The 20,361-nt window shown below is 43.3% G+C and overlaps 1 long non-coding RNA gene across 1 annotated transcript; it reads left to right on the forward strand.

Annotated features, from left to right (window-relative positions):
• The first annotated feature begins 746 nt into the window (after positions 1-746).
• On the forward strand, positions 747-17,405 carry LOC309625904. Its single transcript, XR_014242786.1, has 2 exons — positions 747-16,306; positions 16,566-17,405. It is a non-coding gene; the product is annotated as an uncharacterized lncRNA (long non-coding RNA).
• The last annotated feature ends 2,956 nt before the right edge of the window (positions 17,406-20,361 follow it).

The following is a 20,361-nucleotide window of genomic DNA, read 5'->3' on the forward strand; positions in this document are numbered from 1 at the left end:
TTTGATGTATTTGTGGGGTGGAAGGTGATCTCCACATCTTACTCCTCCGCCATCTTGAAGCTCTACAAATGATTTCTTCACCACATCTTGTGATCCAACTGATACACTGAATTAGGACATTCTATCTATTTGTAGGCAGCTATAGGGAAAGACGCTAAGGAAGACGTGTGAGTGATAGACTAGAGATTTTTCCCAAAGGAGAGCCAGAGCCAGCAGCACACCTAAGCAGAACAGAAGCCGTAAGTGCAAATGATTGACATCTACTAGTAATTAATACAATGCTCACAGAAATCAGTTAACCAAATTTTAAATGATGACAATTTCTAAGCAGTGACCCGCAAACTAATGGCATGTGATCATCCAATATCAGCTAATCCTCATAGTGAAAACAAATGGGATAAGAACAGAGGAGGAGAAATATCCCCAAGGCAACGGGAAGAGTAGAAAGATATTCCTTAGCCAGTCATAGATCCACGTTCAAATTTATTGCTTTGCTCACTAATCCTCTCCACATATTTCCTGCTGAAATTTTATCAGCTCTTAGACACTTTCTAACTTGCTTCTCTCTATGGATTCCAAGATAGCAGTAGGTTAAAAATAACCAACTGTTACAGTTGAGTGATTAAAAACATCATCATCACAAGCTACTCTTCCTAGATCTAATTCCAAGTTTTTCATGGAAGTTAATATAGACCCAAATTCTCTGGCCATAAGAGGTCAAGCAGCAGATTCTAGAGTTTCTCTCCCCTGCTCCTTTCTGTGACTGGCCCTCCAGGTCTTGCACTGTAAGACCTATCAACAGGAAGGTATCCACACTCTCCCCCTCTGGTTCCCTTCCACGTTCAAACAGAGGGACTCTCAGCAGAGCCCTGAGACATATGTTCAAATGTTCAAGAACACCAGAAGCAGGGGACACAATAGAAATCATAGCTACCTACTTAGCTGGGGTCCTGTGACGTGTGAATTTGGTATGGAGACATGTTTTTGTTGGAGATTGTTTCACTGGCTTGGTTACCATACATTATTCATGACCAGGACTCAGTGTGGCAGCTTCTTCCTCACAAAAAAATGACTGAGCAGACACTCAGAAAAGCCAGTGTTTGTCCAAGACGTCATCAGCTTTCAGTTTTAATGATGTTTTAAGAACCTATTTATCCTAACAAGATTGTTTTAAACTTAGTCACATCTGGTTTAGTATGCTGCAGTAATTTTATCAGGCTCCCGTGAGAACATAAATCTTACTTGTCACACGTTCTCTTGCCTGCTGTCTGATTCCAGAGAATTCTTCTCAAGTCCAGTGTGTGAGGCCAGACACGGCCATCCCACTGAGACTTCCATGTGCCTCGTGCACTCATGAAAGAGAATGTGGTAAATCTGAGCTCCATCCCAAAAGGCCATACAGCCCTTTAGGCCACTGTGGACAACAAGATGGTCAGTCAAGAGGAAAGTGGAGGATGTTGTATAGAAGTGTCAGAAGCAGAAGGGCCAGGTTCACTAATTCCATGATTAACTCTCTCAGGTCTCAAAGTTGTCACTCGAGAGATTATCACTCTTTTCTTAACCAGCTGATATTATGTATTAGTGACAAAGACCTTTGAATTCAATTAATGTTCAGGCTGTATGACAACTGTAAAATTAGTTTACTTTCTCGACAAGAGTTTGATGCATTTACCAATACTTATGTGTCATGTAAACACAGCTCTTCTTTAGACTTTCCAGCAAATCCTATTGCCTGGGGATACGATTTGAGAAGCTGTTCATGAACTTACTCATTTTCAGTCTGGAGAGACATAAAGCTCACTGCTTCCAAAATGCTGGGGCACTTTGATGGCTAAAAATTCTCTATTACAATGAGTATCTGCTTCCAAGTAGCTTCCATCCCTTAGTTCTAGACCTTCCCTTTGGTGATTTTACTACCGAACTCAGTTTTGGCTGCTTGCAGCTTGAAAGCCAATATTCGAGAGACAAGTATTGGTAGGAAAGAAAAGGTTGCTTTATTCAGGAGGCCAGCAACCTGGGGAGAAGGTGAACTCATGTCCCAAAGAACCACCTCTCTGCTGTCGATCAAGGGGTAAAAGCTTTTAAAGGGAAGTTTCAGGGGTGTGTGGGGGAAAGGAGCTACGTTCAGAGCAGCACAGTCAGCTCCAGCAATCATCTTGAAATTGGTCCTGCAGTGTTCTGATAAGCATCATCTTGATTGTTTTAAGTACAGTTAACCTTCGGTTCCAGGGTCGTTTTGTTCCCATTTCCTTGAGGTTAGTTTTGGAACTGTGTAAGACGGAGCAGCTTATGTCATGGTTATAGTCTGCTTATCATGGAGTTAACTTTTTCCACCTGATGGGGGTTTCAGTATCGGCAAAACAGCTCAAAGGATATGCCTCAGAATATTATCTATAGCCCTTGAGGAGGAATTCAAGGTCCTTGACTTTGTTTATGGTTAAATTATCATCATTTTGTCTTGCTTGACTGTTCTCCTTTCTTTCTGCATTTTCTCACTTCTCTGATTAAATTTATTCTTTGACTAAAGTTTTTCTACAGACAAGAGGCAGGTGAAGGACAAGGTGGTTCTGTCCTGGGAAGGCCCCATAGGGTCTTGCTTGGTTAAAATTTAAAGTAGACACCTCTTCCATCTGGCATCCCTTAAAATATTTGAAGAGAGCCACCAGCTTCCGCTCTATGTCTGTTCATGTTCATGTGACACACTCTCTGGCCCTCAATGTATTAGTTGCACAAAACTGTTTCTAGACCCTTCACCTGAATAGACAGTGGTCGGTTGATAGCTGCTACTGGGCACCCAGGATACACAAGATACAATGCTTCCTGCAACTGAAGGCACATTCCTGCACTTAAGAAGTTTATACTCCTTCATTCATATGTGAGAACCGCAGTCGCAAACATGGTGACCAGGAGGTGGGAAACAGCTGCAACTTTTCATCTCTTCTAAGGGCCTGGTCACAGCGTTGACTCTTGTTTGAGGCAACATCAGTCTCAGGCTTTTTGATTTTGTTAAATTCTGTAACTACAGACCTCTCTCACTTTGTCCTTTGAACTCAGACAGGAGAGCAGGCAGCTATCTGTCCCAACTGTATAAACTGCCTGCAGTTTCTTTTCCTCTAACACCCTCAGGGTGACTGCTGTTGTCCCCTCTGCTTAATTACTTCCACATAATGAGAGAGAAATCTGCTTTCCAGGGACAGGGATGGTGTGTGTATGCATGTACACACATTTTCTAAAGCTATTCAGATTTTCATTTGGACAATTTCTTTCTCAAATATTCCTGGGTCCCTTACATCTCATAATTATGAAACAAAACAACAAAGCTCTTTCCCAATCCGTATCAGCTCTGTTTGCATCCATCTTTTCTCAGTTTAATTTTGATTATTTATCCATGCATAGTATATACCACTGTGAAAAAAATAACTTCCTCTTTTGCAGAAGCTTAAGGTAGATAAGTCTTTGATGTACATTGGTAAGCTATTGTAATTCTTGCTATCGCTGTGTGCACTATCAACTCTTTTAATATTCACTCCTCTTGGAAAGTGGCATGATTGATCTTGTGAAGATCTAAGTAAATCTTGGATTTACTACTGGAATAAATTGATGCACATCTTTTTAAGGATACTTATACTACTATTAATGCTTTCATAATAGTAGCAACTCATTTGCAATGTCAAAGATGTGCAATTTATTTGCATCAGGAGGTTTAAAATTCTGGTTGGGGAAGTGTTGCCCTTTGTTATTTCCAGCAGAATTTCAATTATTGTATAGAAAAAAGACCCATGATCTAATTCTGTACAAAATAGTGATTTGCTTATTTGTGCTCTGAGAATTGAAAGGAAACTTCATACATTACAACAGTGAGTCAATTATTCAGCACTCTGTGAATTACACTGGCCATTCTTCCTATTAGACAGAAGTAAATATTGAAAGGAGACGGTCTCTAGCCATGTCCACATCGGCCAGTCGATAATGGCTCTCCTTCTCAGTGGACATATTGTTTTACTGTTCTGTTGAGGTTTGACTGGGCCCCAGAATAACCACTGAAGCAGGTGCTCTGGGAACCCTCTGCGTGACTGGTCTGCAGGATCTCTAAGTGCTTCTCACCAATTGCTAGCTCCCAACCCCACCCAGTGTGGCACCTGCCACACCTTTAAGTCTTGCTCAGTAGTATGTGGTAATCACAGTCCTCCACACCAGAGCTTTGAAGCTGGGACAGTACCTGCTGTTTGCAAAAGGGTTGGCTACCCCCTGGCTGAGCATCCTTGCCTGACTGATATCCTCTTGCCACCTACATTTTCGGCAACCGGCTCATGAACTCCTCCTGCCACTGGAAGCACGCTGCATGCCTACAACCTCACCTGCATTCCTGTTTTGTTCAGCTGATCTTCTTGGAGACATTTCTCAGAGGCATTTATTTCCTTTACTTACAGAGAGGTTTGGGTTCCCTGGGTCACCTTGACAGGGCTCTGCTCCATCCCTCTTTTTCCCTGCTCTCTGAGACTTCCCTTCTCATTCCTGAAGGCCGGTTCAGAGAGGAAAACCTTTACTGGCTATGAACAGACTTCACAATGGAAGCAGATGGAAGAGCACATCCCTAGGCAGTTAAGTAAAAGTGAGGGAGGCAGAACAGCAACAGGCCTTAGTTGTTAAGGTCCAGCCTCAGGTGGGACCTGTGAAGTCCTGGGTGATGGTGCTGGCCTGCTTCCACTGATGGACATTTCACGCTCCAGACAGAAGGACATGAAAGACTTAAAAAGACATATGTATATCACTGGTCAAGGATGAGAGAACACCAATGGCCATGCCTAAGGAGCTCTCAAAATGTACCCATTCGAATGCTTCTCCAACTGGATATGGTCCAGTTAGAAGTGAGTTATACTTTGCAGAGCCTAGGTTCCCTTTGCAAAGACTCAGACAAATCCACCTAGCCCGACAGTCACATTTATTGTGGTGGGATGTTCCGAAATTTTAATACGCAGCCTTATAAATTAAAGTTGCAAAATGCATACTTTCTTTTTAAGTCTGAAGACTCATTAACCACACAATCGAAAGTGAAAACTCTTATGTCTTCTGCTGTTCCTGGAGGTGGCGTGTGGTTGTCTGTGCCACCAGCTTCCCTCCGTGTGTACGTTGTACACGCCCCCCACATGAGCCCACCACTCTCTCTGATCCTCTTGATCAACTTCCTCCTGTTCATCTCTTGTGCTTCATTCAGAACTTCACACATTCAGAAATTCAAAAAACAGAGGAAAGAGCTAAGTCTACACAATACTAACCATTTTGACTAATGTATCAGAGCAGGACTCTAATCACATAATTTACTGGAAATCAACTGAAGTGATTTGGTCTGTGTATTCCCTTTAACCCACGGCCTTACCCAGGGCAGGCCTGTGTTTCATTCTTTCTTGCATCCCCTTACCTATCATCAGCCTGGCCCTGCTGGGTGTTCCATAAATTTAGTGAGTGAAACTACTCACATGAGGAGTAATGAAGACTCACAAATCACCCAGCCACGTGAATTAATCTCTAACTCTTTTACTCAGTTATATTTGCATTATGTAGTCAAAACAAAGAATCATAAATAAAGAAAAACCAGTCCTCCATTTGTGTTCCACCTTAAGGAAAACCAACATCTCAAGCTCAGTAAGTAACAACCTCTACTTCACACTAAAGTGGAGTAGAATTCCTAAAATAATGGACTGACCAAAACAACCATGAAAAGTGTTGTTTCTACGTCATTGAAATCCAAACCTAACCTCTGCAGGAGCCCATGGCAGGAATCTTAATTGTTTGAGGTTTGGGAGAGGTGAGACTCAGAGCGACAAAGACTTGAACCTAGTAGTATTTACTTCACTGAATTGCCCAAATACAAACAGCCCATAGGAGGGACAGTAGCACCCAGCTGTGATGCAACACACAGCAAAATGTAGAAAAGAAAGCAATTCTGTCATTCCTTCCTAGTTCAGTGACCCCTTCTGATCAGAAGATAGGATCCACTGAAAACCAAACAAGCAAACTCACCGCAGCAGGGCCTCAGTCTCACGGGTCCATTGATGTTTGCTGCTGCCAGAAGCTGCACTAGCCCTTCCGGAGCTCCTTGGCCTGCTGGAAGCTCATCAACGCGTGGTGCTGCCTCAGTGGTTCAAGTTCTCACAGTCTAACCAGACAACAGTTTCTGCTGGGGCATTTCTCCACTAATAAAAAATGGTAGAGGAGAGAGAAAACCATTAAGCCAAAGGGGGCTAAACTGAATCTGCTGATGCTTTTCTCTTCCACATTACCGAGGACCCAGAAATGGGAAAATTGGAGAGAAAGTAGGATTCTCTACCCTATTTGTTCTGGACACATTTTGTACGTATCTCTTCATATTTACAAGTGAATTTAGTTTGTGACTATTTTATTTTTAAATTTACATATTGGTTCTTCTTTCATAATTGGTCTCAGAAGACTTGTAAAAATCCTTAAAATGAAACACGGTAGGATAAATTAAGAGAGTGCAGGGAAGATGATCAATGCTCCATGGGTCGGCTACTGAGATTGAATCCACACAGCCAGGCGAGCTGGCCTTGGTGGGTCGGTCTCAGGTGTGTGCAGGTGCTGATATCCCAGGCACTGAACCTCTGCTTGGGAGCAGCAGCACCCAATTATCCCAGGGGCTCTCTAACTGTTACCATTTCCTCTCACTGCTTTGATGTGAAAAATACGGGAAAGCTCTTGTTTACAGCATGGCACTATTAATACCTAGACCCTAAAAGCCTGACCCACTGACAAACTCTGAAATAGCCACCGGGGACTGCTCTAAAGCTGGCTATCGTTCCAAGCAGGGGCACCCAGAGAGAGTGCAAAGAACTTGGAATAGGCCACGGTCACCTTCAGAACATTTGCTCTAGGCAGCTCTTTAAAGCCCCTGAAGTAGCCCTATGCTCCTCAATAGCAGGCATGGGCCCCCGGCACAGGCCCCAGGTACAAGCTCTGTTTGTAGAAGCCCTGGACTCTCCCAAGGGGCCCAGAGGCTGCATCTGAATTGATCTCATGCTGCTCTTTTTACATCTTTGTGTTTGGGCCCACTTTTCAAGAACAGCACTGCCTCTTAGCTCACCATGACCTCAAAGGTCAGACCATGGTAAGGGCAGAGCTCAAATCTAGTAAAAATGGGTTTGGTGAAAACACTCTTAACAGGTGGGCTGTAGATCTGTAGGAACCAGGAAGTCAGGGTTTGTTGGATCTTCACCCCCTCACATGCTTATGCCACATTCATGCAGGCCTCACACACCTGTCCACGTGCCACCTCAGGAGCTCCACCTAATTGTGAACAGACTCCAAGACAGCCAGGCCACCCTCTCCTCCCGAGGGATGGTCCGAATCCAGTTCCAGGTGTCTCTGTCTTATCTCTGCTTCAGGAGCCCAGGATAGCCCACCTTAACTCTTACGTAGTACCTTTCTGCCATAGATTGAATGCTTGTGCCCCTCTCAAATTCCCATGTTGAAACCTAACCCCCAAGGTGATAAGTGTTAGGAGGTGGGTCCTCTGGGAGGTGATGAGGTCATGACGTGGAGCCCCCATGATGGGATTAGTGTCCTTATTAAAGAGACCCCAGAGAGCTCCCTTGCCCTTTCTGCCATGTGAGGACACAGTGGAAAGATGCCACCTATGAACCAGGAATCAGGTTCTGACTAGAAAACAAATCTACTGACACCTTGATCTTGGACTTCTAGCCTCAGACTGTGAGAAATAATTCTGGTTGCTTATAAGCCACCAGTCTGTGGTACTTTGTTACAGCAGCCCAAAAGGATTAAGACAATTTCTATATGGATGTTTCTGATACTGAATTCAATATGGAACATGATTAAATAATCATTCCTCTAGAGGGACACAAATTTACTTTCATGTGAGTTAAGAATGAATTCTTTCTCTGTACATCTAGAGCACTTTGAAGGTACTTTATTGATTGTCTTGCACCTTACACTATAATGAACATTTATAATATATATATATTTATAACATGTAATGACATTTATATGTCACTTTACCACAATAAACAATGAAGTTCTTAGGCATTCATCTGTTTATTTTTTAATTCCAGTCCTTTAATATGGTTCCTACTGTGTAATCACTCATGAAATTTTTGTCAAATGAAAATATAAATCAGTAAGTGTTGTTTTGTTCTCTTAACTCCCCTTTGACAATAACTGCTAGCACTGTAGCCTTCTAATCATCAGTAGGGCTTAGTTCCAAATGTCCTTCATGTGTTGGTTTTCAATCCTCATTGTAGCCCTGGGAGTAAATAAGAAGCTATTATTGTCCCCATTTTACAGGTGAGAAAGTGAATTCAATTATATCATGGGGTTTAACTGTTATGTTAAAATTCACATATCTAGCCACTACACACCTTATGCCTATTTGTATATTCCCTTTCTCTTTCTTTATATATCGAAAGCTCCTGGAGACAATGTATATAAATCATATAGTGAGGATAACTTGATTCAGACATGAAGTATGTAAGGTTAAAAATAGATCTTTATGTGCTCTATATAATACTATAATGGTGGATACATGCCATTATACATTTGTCCAAACCCATAGAATGACAACACCAAGAATGAATCCTGATGTAAACTGTGGACTCTGGGTGAGGATGACGTGTCCATGTAGGTTCATCAATTGTAACAGATGCACCATCTGGTAGGGATGGTGATGGTGGGGAGGGTGTGCATGAGTGGAGACACAGGGTACATGAGAACTCTCTGTACCTGCCTCTAAACCTAAAATTGCTCTAAAAAATAAAGTCTATTAAATACAACTTTATAACCACCAGTTAGGATAATGCAGATTTTCTTACTTTTTCAAGACCCTCCAGAGATAGTTGTAAGAATAAATGAATTGACTTTTGTTGAAAACACAGAAATCCTCAGAACTAAAAGCATTCCCAGAAAGGAAATAAAATATTAGACATGTACAGCTCCAAAACAATGGAGCAATAACAATAAAAACAATAATAATATTTTGAGTCTAGAATTCCTAAACTTAATCTGTGTGTAACTGCATCTCTGTAACTTAATATGCTTTTCAAGCTATGACCAAGATCATTTCAAATCGGCAATTTGAAGCATCAGGACTGAATTCTCTTGGTTAAAAATCTTCCACTTTTCTTAGTCAAAAAGAGAAGCGTCAAATTTATGTCAGGAATATAGTGGCTAGGACCAAAACAGAACCTGGGGAAAAATTTTAAATCCTTTAAAACATGATGCTTCCATGTCGATTCAGTACAATATTTTGAACGTTGTATTTCCAATACTGGATTGTTTAACTTGATCCTCGATTTTGGGATTACCACTTCTTAGGTATTTCTATAATTTAATTCCCAGTACTGCCTAAATACAGTATTCTAATTTCTGATCTTACACTTTTTCAAATTACTTTTTTTCACAATACTTTACCTATATTTCAAGACCTCATTAAACTTTTACCTCTTCCAAGAAGACTTTCCAACTACTTCCACTATTTCCAACATTTCTACTGTACCTGTCATGCCTAAGAATAGGCATATTCTAATAGATATATTAGATCTAAAACTATATCTGGCCCTCCCACCAGGTAGGTGGGCTATTCTTAAGGTAAAGCTATTCTATTATAGAATAGCCCTCTTTTCTGGGGCTATTCTAAGGTAAGAATTATAATCATCTTGTATCCTAGCACTTTGCTAGACACAAAACTTACCAGACACTTTGGTTTCCAGAAACAGCATCTTAAATATGCAATTCTAGTGCAGTTTCCTCAATTACTGATTTCCTTGTGCTCCACATACCTCCAGGTTTCTTCCCCCACCAATATCCCTTATCCTTGGCTATTTGACCCCAAGGCTGCAGCAAACTCTATTTCTACATATTCCCTCGAACTGAAGGCTTGCTAGATTCCAGGTACAACACAGCCCTTCACATATACTGACTCATAAAATCCTTTCAGCACCCCTGAGATATATTATTATTTGCCCCATCAGAGATGAGGAAACTGAGGCGTGAAAAGGACAGTCAGTTCCCGAAGAACTCTCAGCTGGTAAGTGGTAGGGCGGGGACAGAACCCAGGGACCTCCAGCCCCGAAAGTGCAGCAGTGGCAGCAGCTCCTTCACGGGCAGTTTTTGTTTTGATGTGTTTGTTGTTGTCATACGTGTGTTCCTAAGATGGCGCACACTCACTGGATGGGCATCTGGCTCTGATTCTGAGGTCTATGACCTGTGTGGTCCTCATGTCTCTTGGATGTTCTAAAGCTTAGGCCAGGATTGTGAGTATGCAACTCTGTTCTCTCACGGGAGTATAAAACGTAAAGAGGGTCACAAATACAATTTTGTTATTATAATGATTATCCACGGTAATACCAAAACGAGGGCATTGCTTTTCACATCCATTATTGTTTTACATCAACGATATGGTTTTTGTGTGTGTTCATCCAGTTGCTCAATAAATGTTTGTTGATTAGATCATTGGGTCTTCATGGAAGTGGATCTGATTAAACAACACCATATTTTAAGAGAAACTGTATCACTTTTGAGCATTATTTTCTCTTTGCAAAGAAAAGAAACAGACTTGGGTTTGGACAGCTAACATAAAAAATGGGATGTTTTCTTTCTAGCAACCAAATTATTCTTGAATTAAAAAACCCTTGAGGCACGACCAGTTAATGTCAGGCCCATGAGTAAGCATTTTACTCTCCCTGTTACCTAAAATGCCCATCTTCCCATTACTGTGAACCCAGTGCATCACTCAGAATGTCGAGCCGTGAGTTTTGCAGCACCTGGATTCCTGCACCTCAATTCCTGATCTTCTCAATCAATGAGGAGGTCAGATCAGCGCCCTGTTTCTCTCAAAGGCTGGTGTGAGTTCTTAGTGAAAAGCTGCAGAGACTTTATAACCAGGCAGGGCACGCTGGCTCCAGGGAATGGGTAACCCGGGTTCCACGGCAGCCTAACCCCGACTGCTTCCCCCTCATTTGCTTGCTCTCAGCTTCAGTCAGATCTATGTTCTACTGTTATGACCTAACGGCACTGCAATTTTCCCAAACTGGCCAGAACTTTCTGAGAATATACTTAAAGAAAGTAGTCACCCTGCTTCTTTTTTTTTTTTTTTAATTGTGAGAATTATGATTATAAGATAGAAGGTAAATGTCTTGAACTGGAGGAGGATAAAGAGATGGATAGGAATCTGAGGATACTAATGTTCTCATCTTTTATTTATTTATTTATTTATGGCTGTGTTGGGTCTTCGTTTCTGTGCGAGGGCTTTCTCTAGTTGCGGCAAGCGGGGGCCACTCTTCATCGCGGTGCGCGGGCCTCTCACTATCGCGGCCTCTCTTGTTGCGGAGCACAGGCTCCAGACGCGCAGGCTCAGTAGTTGTGGCTCACGGGCCTAGTTGCTCCGCGGCATGTGGAATCTTCCCAGACCAGGGCTCGAACCCGTGTCCCCTGCATTAGCAGGCAGATTCTCAACCACTGCGCCACCAGGGAAGCCCCACCCTGCTTCTTGTCAGTCGGCCTTCCTCTGAGGCGTCTGTGCCAGAGCTGGAATCAGTGAGTCACACTTGCTGATCAAAGGGGAGATTTCAGCAGAGGAAAAGTTGTGGAGGTTCCCCCACGTTTCCTTCCTACAAAAGTTTTAAGTCAGATGCAGATGCAGATGTTGGGGGACCAGAGGTTTAACCCACACTGACTATTTCCTCGGACATTTTCATTTACTTGGAAATCCCAAACTAGGCACACAGTGGATGCCATTCATTTCTTCCACCTCCACCTTCCAAGGCACCAGGAGGTGGGGTCCAAGTAGGGAAAAAAACAACACAGTAGACGGTAGAGCTGAAGTATTTCACATTCCGTAGATATGCACAAAGCTTCCTGGTAGTTTTTAAGTGTTTTGGGGTCACCGACCCTTTAAGAATCTGAGGAAAAACCATGTTCTCTCCTGTCTCCTTGACACAGCATTTTGAAACTCAAGTCGGAGGACACCCACATCCTCTGACACACTGTAGTCTGTTTGCTAGTAAATGGCCAGACTCTTATAGAGAGAGCTGGTCAAGAGGTCACTGACCCAGGGCGCACCAGCCATGGAAAGAACACAGAGACCATAGTGCTCTGACCTGGGCTCAGTCCCTTAAATTCATTGGTGTGGAATCTGAAATGGACCATGGAGAGAGATGAGAATCATCAAACTGCTATGCCCCGGCCCTTCTGTTTTTGACACAAAAAATAGACACTAAGCTCATACACAAATTAAACAGGAAAACCACACACTTCTGGGTCAAGGGTTAACTCAGATGTCAAAGCTGTCTTATTGGCAATGACGGCCCAAAAGGAAAGAGACAGAGTTTGTGCAATCAGAGTTGAACCTCCGTTTTAAGAGCAGTGCTAAATGACAAGCTGACTCCTGGGCGGCCATAATGAAGTGCTCCAGACTAGAGGAGTCAAACAACAAAAACCTATTTCCTCCCAGTTCTGGAGGCTGGAAGCTGAGATCACGGTGTGGGCAGGGCTGGTTCCTCTGAGGCCTCTCTCCTGGGTGTGCAGTCGCCATCTCCTCCCTGTGTCCTCACGTGGTCCTCTCTCTCTGTCTGTCTGTGTCCTCATCTCCTCTCCTCCTTATAAGGACACCAGTCCTAAAGGGCCCACCCCCAGTGACCCCATTTTAACTTAATCTCCTCTTTAAAGACCCCATCTCCAGATACAGTCACATTCTGAGCTCCTGGGGGTTAGGTCTTCAACAAATAAACTTAGGGGAGACTCAACTCAGCCCATAGCAGCGCATGTGTACATGTATTTCCTTTCCAAATCTTCAGGAAGGAGCATTCAGTTGAGCGTTTGGGACTGACCCTTCTAAGCCATACACAGTCTTGTCCTGTCATTTAAACTTTTTGTGTTTGTGTTCACATATGGATCTCCTGCATGAGGAGCAGTTTGCGGTCTGGTTTTATTGCTTCTCTCACAGTTTGCAGCACAGGGCTGGACAAATACGAGGTTCTCACTTGGGATTCCAACTCTAATCGTTCTGTTTTTGGCATGTCGCCCGCCATTCTCTTCCTGACTGTTCAAGAGTCGAGTATGCATTATGCTCCCTGGGTCCTGGGCTAATACTCTGGCTGAGCAAACCAGGTTTTCCAAAATCTCCATCTGCACCCTGGCTTCTCTTGAACTAAGTATGCATGGCTGAGCAGACTCAACATCTGATGCAATACTTAAAATGTAGAAAAGGCGTTTGATGAAGGTTTGTCGAGTGAGTTAATGTCTTGAATTAATTATACTCATCTTGTCTTTTTCTAACTGACCTCTGCCTCTGCATCAAAATCTCCACAGATACCCCACACAGGAGACCCCTCCCCTCTGAGGGCCGTGTCTCCTGCAAAGGTCAGGATCTATGGCTTGCTTCCTATTCAGTGGCGACTGTACCACTCCAGGCCTCTCTGTCCTCTCTCACACTCCTGCGGAGGGACAGGATGAGACTGAGGGGACTGCCATAGGTCTGAGCCACTTCATTACTGAAACCTCTTTTAAAAAATCTCTGTATTGACGTTTTTGATAGAAATGATTAATGGTCCTTTGAAAAAAGCTGGAAAACATGGACAAAATACACAGGAGGAAATACAACTCACTTGTGCTGGCCAAACTTAGTAGCACAACCATCGTTATTTTGGGGGTGGGGTGTGTACCCTTCTTCGTTGCTATGGCAATGTGAGTAAACCATCCCCTTCATACAGTCAAATAAGCATTTTACATGTATCATGGTGAACAGGCTGCCTATGCAATGTGATATCCTGCTTTGTTCACTTAGCATTTCCAAGTAATTTAAAATTCTTTAAAACTATTATTTTTAGTGACCATGTAATACTTTATCTTAATAATGTACCTAAATTATTTAGTCATGCTCTGAGTCTTGACCACTTCTGATGTTAACAGTTCAGCATAACTAGAGAGAACCTCATTGCACATAGATCTTTATAGATAAATCATATTTTATATAAAGATATATTCCTGGGAATTGAATTACCAGTTAAAGGGGCACAGATAATGTTAAGTTTCAATGTTATAAACTGAGAAACTCTTTCTGGGAATTCTGTACCAATACAGACTCTGACCAGGAGTGAATGAGATTATCTACCAGAAATTCTAGCAGAAAGGAGGGTTTTATTAAAAGAAAGAAAGAAAAGAAAAAAGGTTGTAAATTTGTCAGGCAAAAAGTGATAGCTCAGTTTTAAGAATATGAATTTCTTCTCGTTACTAGAGAGGTTGAGGAATTTTCCCTTTGCTTTTCAGTCTCTACTTTTCTTGTTCTGTGAGTAACCCTTTGGTCATTTTCCTGTTGGAAAATATCTGCCTGTAATCCTTGCGGCACACAGTTCCCTAGTTTCTTATATACCTTTAGTTATTTCACAATGAATGCTGTTAGGCTCTCTGAAGCTTTTTGCTTTATCCAGCTGTGTGGGAGCCCAGCATGGCACGTGGACTCTGTCTGGTCAGCCAGTAGTGCTGTGGGGCTGGGCTGCAAAGGCTGTAGGGCAAGCCAGGACCAGAACTCATGAAAGCAGTGACCACAGGAGAAGGTCAGTGCTTTTGTTATACCGTTGCTGATCCTGAATAGTCTCTGAACCTATTTGTATCCTGCTTATAATTGTCTTCCATTGATTGTCTTCTTGGAAAGTCCCTTTTTCTTCTTGACATAATTAAATGGTCCTCAATTTTTAAAAAAATAAATTTATTATTTATTTTTGGCTGTGTTGGGTCTTCCTTGCAGCGCACGGGCTTTCTCTAGTTGTGGCGGGCGGGGGCTACTCTTCGTTGCGGTGTGCAGGCTTCTCATTGCAGTGGCTTCTCTTGTTGCAGAGCACGGGCTCTAGGCACACGGGCTTCAGTCGTTGTGGCACACGGGCTCAGCAGTTGTGGTTGCAGGCTCTAGAGCGCAGGCTCAGTAGTTGTGGTGCATGGGCTTAGTTGCTCCGCGGCATGTGGGATCCCCCCGGACCAGGGCTCGAACCCGTGTTCCCTGCATTGGCAGGCGGATTCCTAACCACTGTGCCACCACGGAAGTCCCTTCAATTTTTAAAAATTGTTATTTTTAGTGTTGTAGCTTTCTACATATTCCATTAAATTCTTCTTCAATTTATTTTTATATATGGTATGAATTAAGGATCTTCACTGATTTTCTCCCAACTAAGTCTACACATTTTTCAACATCATTTATTGAATTAATTACCTTCTCTGTTACCACTAAGTTTCTATTATTAGTATTTGCTTCTGGGATAGCTAATCTTTTCCAATGATTAAAGTATTTACTCTTCTACCAGTACCAAAGGATTTTATTTCCTGTAGACCTAGTAGGGCTGGCTCTCCTTCATTACGCACTCATATTTTTCTTTTTTTTTCTTTAATCTTCCTTGGAAACTTGGGTTTCCCCGTGAGCCATCCAACCTATGAGACCATGGCTCTGCCGTCTGACAAAAGCAGAGAAGAACTCTGGCCAAACATTATTGAGGACCTGGTGAAACCGAGAAGGCCTCTGGGCAGAGGACAGCCGTCCTGGGCTGTAGGGGAGACCTGGGCCGGAGCCACAGGGAGAGGAAGCTGTAGGAACCACTGCTCAGGGGGCCCTCCTGTCCTTCTGATTCCCTGATTCTGAGCACCCATGGCATGTGGACCTCCACCCTGATGCTTCATTGATCCTGCAGATTTCCTGGATACTGTCTCCAAATAGTCATGTTCTGTATGTCTTGTCAAGTTTCATGAACTCTGTCTGACTTTTGTTGGGCTGCCTCACACTTCCAACCCAGTGCAACTATCTGTGCTATCCCGCACAGGAGCCACTGGCCACCTGTGGCCATACAGCACTAGTGCTGTATTTTTTTTCCCATCCCTACTTGGGGTTTAGACATGGGGCTTTAGTCCACTTACACACTGTAAACTTCATTTACAATCTCTAACTAGAAAATTATAAAGCTAACAGCCTTCTAATCTGATCTGTGTAACTGCATGAGAGGTTGCTCTATTTTAAACCTAACTCACCGCAATAATTTTTCTATTTAGTTGCCTGACAAACTAATCAAAATGGGATTTAAACATTTTATTGTGCATATTCCTTTTACAGGGATTTTGATCTTTGAAAAGAAAACAACCAATATCTTGCCTGCTGCTTTTTGTACTTTTCGAGTAAAGGAGGTAAGAAAACTGTATTGCTTTATTTTTCCATCCCCCAACTAGAAGAGGTAACCAGAATTCCAACCAGGTAAAAGCAGCTAGGCTCACAGCGAACTGCAATCAGCTTCACAGATTAAAGGTATGTATAATGAATCAAAAAAGAATTTCAAGTACTAACGCAATTAATGTGGAATACCACTAATGCAACAGAGCAACCGAATCTTACCTACTTTGATTTCTATTTTTTTTTTAGTTTAAATTTACACAGTCATGTGTGACCATTGGGTATCACAGGGGTAGACATGGTAAGAAGTTGATCCTTATCCCGGCCATACTACCTGGTCCTTGCAAAGAATGGTCCACAAAGAACTCAAGTAACCTGTCTTTGTCTTCACCAGGTCAGAAGAGCAGTCGGCAGCTGGCGGTCAGAGGTGATTAGAGCAACTCTCCCAGGGAGCCAGGAGGGCCCAAGGCTTATCTTACTAAAGCATAATGACATTCTGGGCAAATACAGGGCACCAAAAGAAGGGGAAACGGCAAGAAGAGACCACCTGTGCCCAGACTGACACCAGGATCATGTGAACACAGAGCAGGGGCTGCAGCTCATGAAGGCACATCTGTAGGACGTGTTGAAGGGGAGCCCAGAGAGCTCTGTCGACTAGTTCAGATCCAGACCCAAGTCCCCACTGGGGCAGCTTCACCAAGCCCCAGCGGACAGAGGACCCCCTCCCTCTGCGTGGTCAGTCAGCCTCATCAGACACACCAAAGTAACTTCCAAACCACCACCTGGAGGGACGATGATGGGCTGTGGATGCATCGCTTCCTTCCAGCCTTGCCTCCCTGTGCCTGTAGCTAAGAAGCTTCCAAGTTGCCAGAACCCTGCACAGAGCATTTTCATTTATTGTGCAACTAAGCCAGTTTGGGGCTAAACATATTTTAAAATGTCAGCCTACTTATTTGGTCCATGGGATGAGAAATGCAAGATTCTCAGAAAATGCCATGTTTGGCTTGGACTTTGTCCTGGAATGTGGAATGGAACAAATGCTAAATCCTCCTAGAGTGATATGAGGATTAAAAGAGAAAGTTTGAGTAAAAGCAGTTGGTAACCTCTGATATGCTGCACTTCACCAGGTTTCCTTACTGTTATTATTTGTCATTGCTGCCATGATTAGAGCAATTAGATTGTATTGTAACAGATGTATTAAATTGAGAAGATGTGTGGAATCTGAAAAAAATAAGATCATTCCCAGAATTTCCAAACTGAGGAGGCTGTGCAAATAACTCCCACCAAAAAAAATTATTTTTAAAAGAAAGAGAAAAACAAATATTGTATATTAATGCATATATGTGGAACCTGAAAAAATTGGTATAGACCATCTTATTTACAAAGCAGAAATAGAGACACAGATGTAGAGAACAAACATAAGGATACCAAGGGAAAAAGGGGGGGTGGTGGGATGAATTGGGAGATTGGGATTGACCCATATACACTATTGATACTATGTATAAAATAGACAACTAATGAGAATCTATTGTATAGCACAGGGAACTCTACTCAGTACTCTGTGGTGACCTAAGTGAGAAGGAAATCCAAAAAAGAGGGGATATATGTATACGTATAGCTGATTTGCTTTGCTGTACTGTATAAACTAACACAATACTGTAAAGCAACTATACTCCAATAACAAAAATAATATGTAAAAAAAAAAGAAAGAAAAGAAAAACGAATAACTCTCTCTTCGATCGCACTGAACCAACTGAAGGGATAAAAGATGAAAGCTCAGTAAGAAAGAGGCCGAGCCTGCTTAGGGATGCTGGCTGTGGCCAACTGACCAGAGACCTCAGCTCAGTGTCCCTGTTCTGTCTGGTTGGGGACTTTCCTGGGAGAAAACCCTCCTGTGCACTTAGCTCCAGCATTCAGTATCCACCACCTCCATGAAGATGACACACGAATCAGTGACTGCTGATACCTGGCTGGACCCGTTTGAGGCAGGCTGATGAACAGGGTTCACCTGTTTTACCTGCCTGCTCTGCCTGCCCGGCCACAGGCCTGGTGAGGCTGCAGACTGCGCTGGGCACCCACCATGTCTCAGAGCCTGGCTCCTCCATGAGAGCTGCACCAGCAGCACCAGCCTCACCCGGGAGCGTGTGAGAAATGCAGAGGCTCAGGCCAGCCCCCAACCTGCCGAAACCGCATCTGCGTGTAGCTACAACCTGTGTTTCTTACTGTGTTTCTCTACTCCCCAGCGGGGACTGAGCCTCCTTCAGCCGGCCTCCACAAGCCACACTCCAACATCTGCCCACAGGGCAAGATCACATCTCCTCGCCAAGTCCCAGATAGCCTATGCGGGCACCTCTGGGGTCCCTGTGGCCCCACTAGGGCACGCCTATGGGTCATTTCCACTCCTGGCGCCTGCTTCGTGGCTCCTTTTCACGCAGTGCACAAACCGATCCCACCTCCTCTGCAGCTCTTTCCACCCATCTTACCCCTGGTCCCTGCGCCACCATTTGCACCGGCTCAGCTGTTCAATACACACCTCTGTGGAGAAGATGGACTTTCCACATGGAGAGTCTGCTATTCATTGATGTGTTTCTGTGTGCTTGTTCACAGAATACTCAGTTACGGTGCCAGGCACTGGGGTTACCAGGAATGGGGAGAGAGAGCCCCGCTGTCTTGCAGGCAGCCGTTTAGAGAGACACCTGGTCTCTCACAACTGTTGTGAAAGCTAATAGAAACCCAGAGAAAGAAGCAACGTTTGTGCATGGAATGGCAATTTCCCTGCATTTTAGCTTCATTAGAGACAAACATAATTAAAATTTGCTCTTACTGAGGCACATTTTCCATTTCAGGTGAGAAGCTATGAGACTGCATGCTTTAGCTCTCTGTGCGCTTATGCCAGATGAATTGCCGTCTGTGCTACTGGATTTTAGAGTTAGTGAATAAGAGGTTCTTTTGCTGGCCAAGGTTTCTGGATTAAGATGCTCTCCAAATTTCCAGACCAACATATTTGCAGTTGCTGAGACAAAAGCTGCTGTATCCTACCTTCCCATCCACAAGTGTTCTGTTTTGCTCATTCTCTTTCCCTCCTGTTTCTGCCACATAAACAACTCAACTTTGTTGGTAAATTGACCGCTTGGAAGAAACTCACGTTATGAATACTCCCTTATTATATAATCCTTTTATGTGCGCTTCATCGTAATAATGTCAAAGATTTAGAAATTAATTCTGCCGTAGAATTTCAGAAGTAATTAAAAGGGGTGAGAAGACACTCCAATGACTAAATTTATAATAGTGTTCTTTTTCTATTACCATGAGCAACCGTATGCACACTGTGTTTTCTGTTTAGTTCCCTTTGAAACATTTTTAAATAAATAGAGAAAAAAACATATTCTTGTATAAGCATGGGCTTTTGTGCCTTTTGTGGCTCAATGCACGTTTGTTTATGGGATAAGACTGATTTAAGCCTCTTAAACTTGACAGAAAACCAAATTAGTGCTATTTCCTATTTGTTAACACAAGATTTGCCCCCATTCCATGCTGCTGTATGCTGACAACACTGCCATCCCATCTGTGTGCGGCAGGAGGGTTAGAGTGTAGGGTCTGCCTGCCTGCAGGTGAGCTGCAACCGGATCGAGGGGGTTGACAACCACACAGGCAGGAGTCAAAGTCAGAATACTCATGACTAGAATGCGGGAGGGTGGGCAGAAACTGGTGGAATTTGGTGGGATGTTGAGCAAAAAAACTGGGGTAAGACAAAGTAAAGTGAATGAAGAGGTCAGGAGGGAGAGGCGTTTTGTGGGGCAGGCGGGGTCCAGATGAGTGACTTCTTAAGGTGGAACCCATTGTTTGTGACCTGATTCCTCGGTCAGCAAGAAGGAACGAATGCATGGTTGACTGCATCGCCAACCCAACAGGAGTAGAGATAACCACACCCACCACGAACACAAACAGGTCCCAGCCTCAACGTGCTCAGGCAGCGGCTCCCATCCACCTTCCACACCCCACTGCCTGTCAACCCAGAGTCGGAACGCCATGTGGATTTTGATCTTAAAATCCTGATTTCGGGTTCTGGCTTCAGGTTTTTGAGCCAGGAAAGCTTGACAGGTGTGTCAGTGATGCCTTAACTTTTCAGAATCGCAGTGTCCCTCATCCATACAACTGGAATGATAATAAATGTGCTCTTACCTCATTGA

Source organism: Balaenoptera borealis, assembly GCF_965194805.1.
Source record: "Balaenoptera borealis genome assembly, chromosome: 3".
Classification (NCBI taxonomy): Eukaryota; Metazoa; Chordata; class Mammalia; order Artiodactyla; family Balaenopteridae; genus Balaenoptera; species Balaenoptera borealis.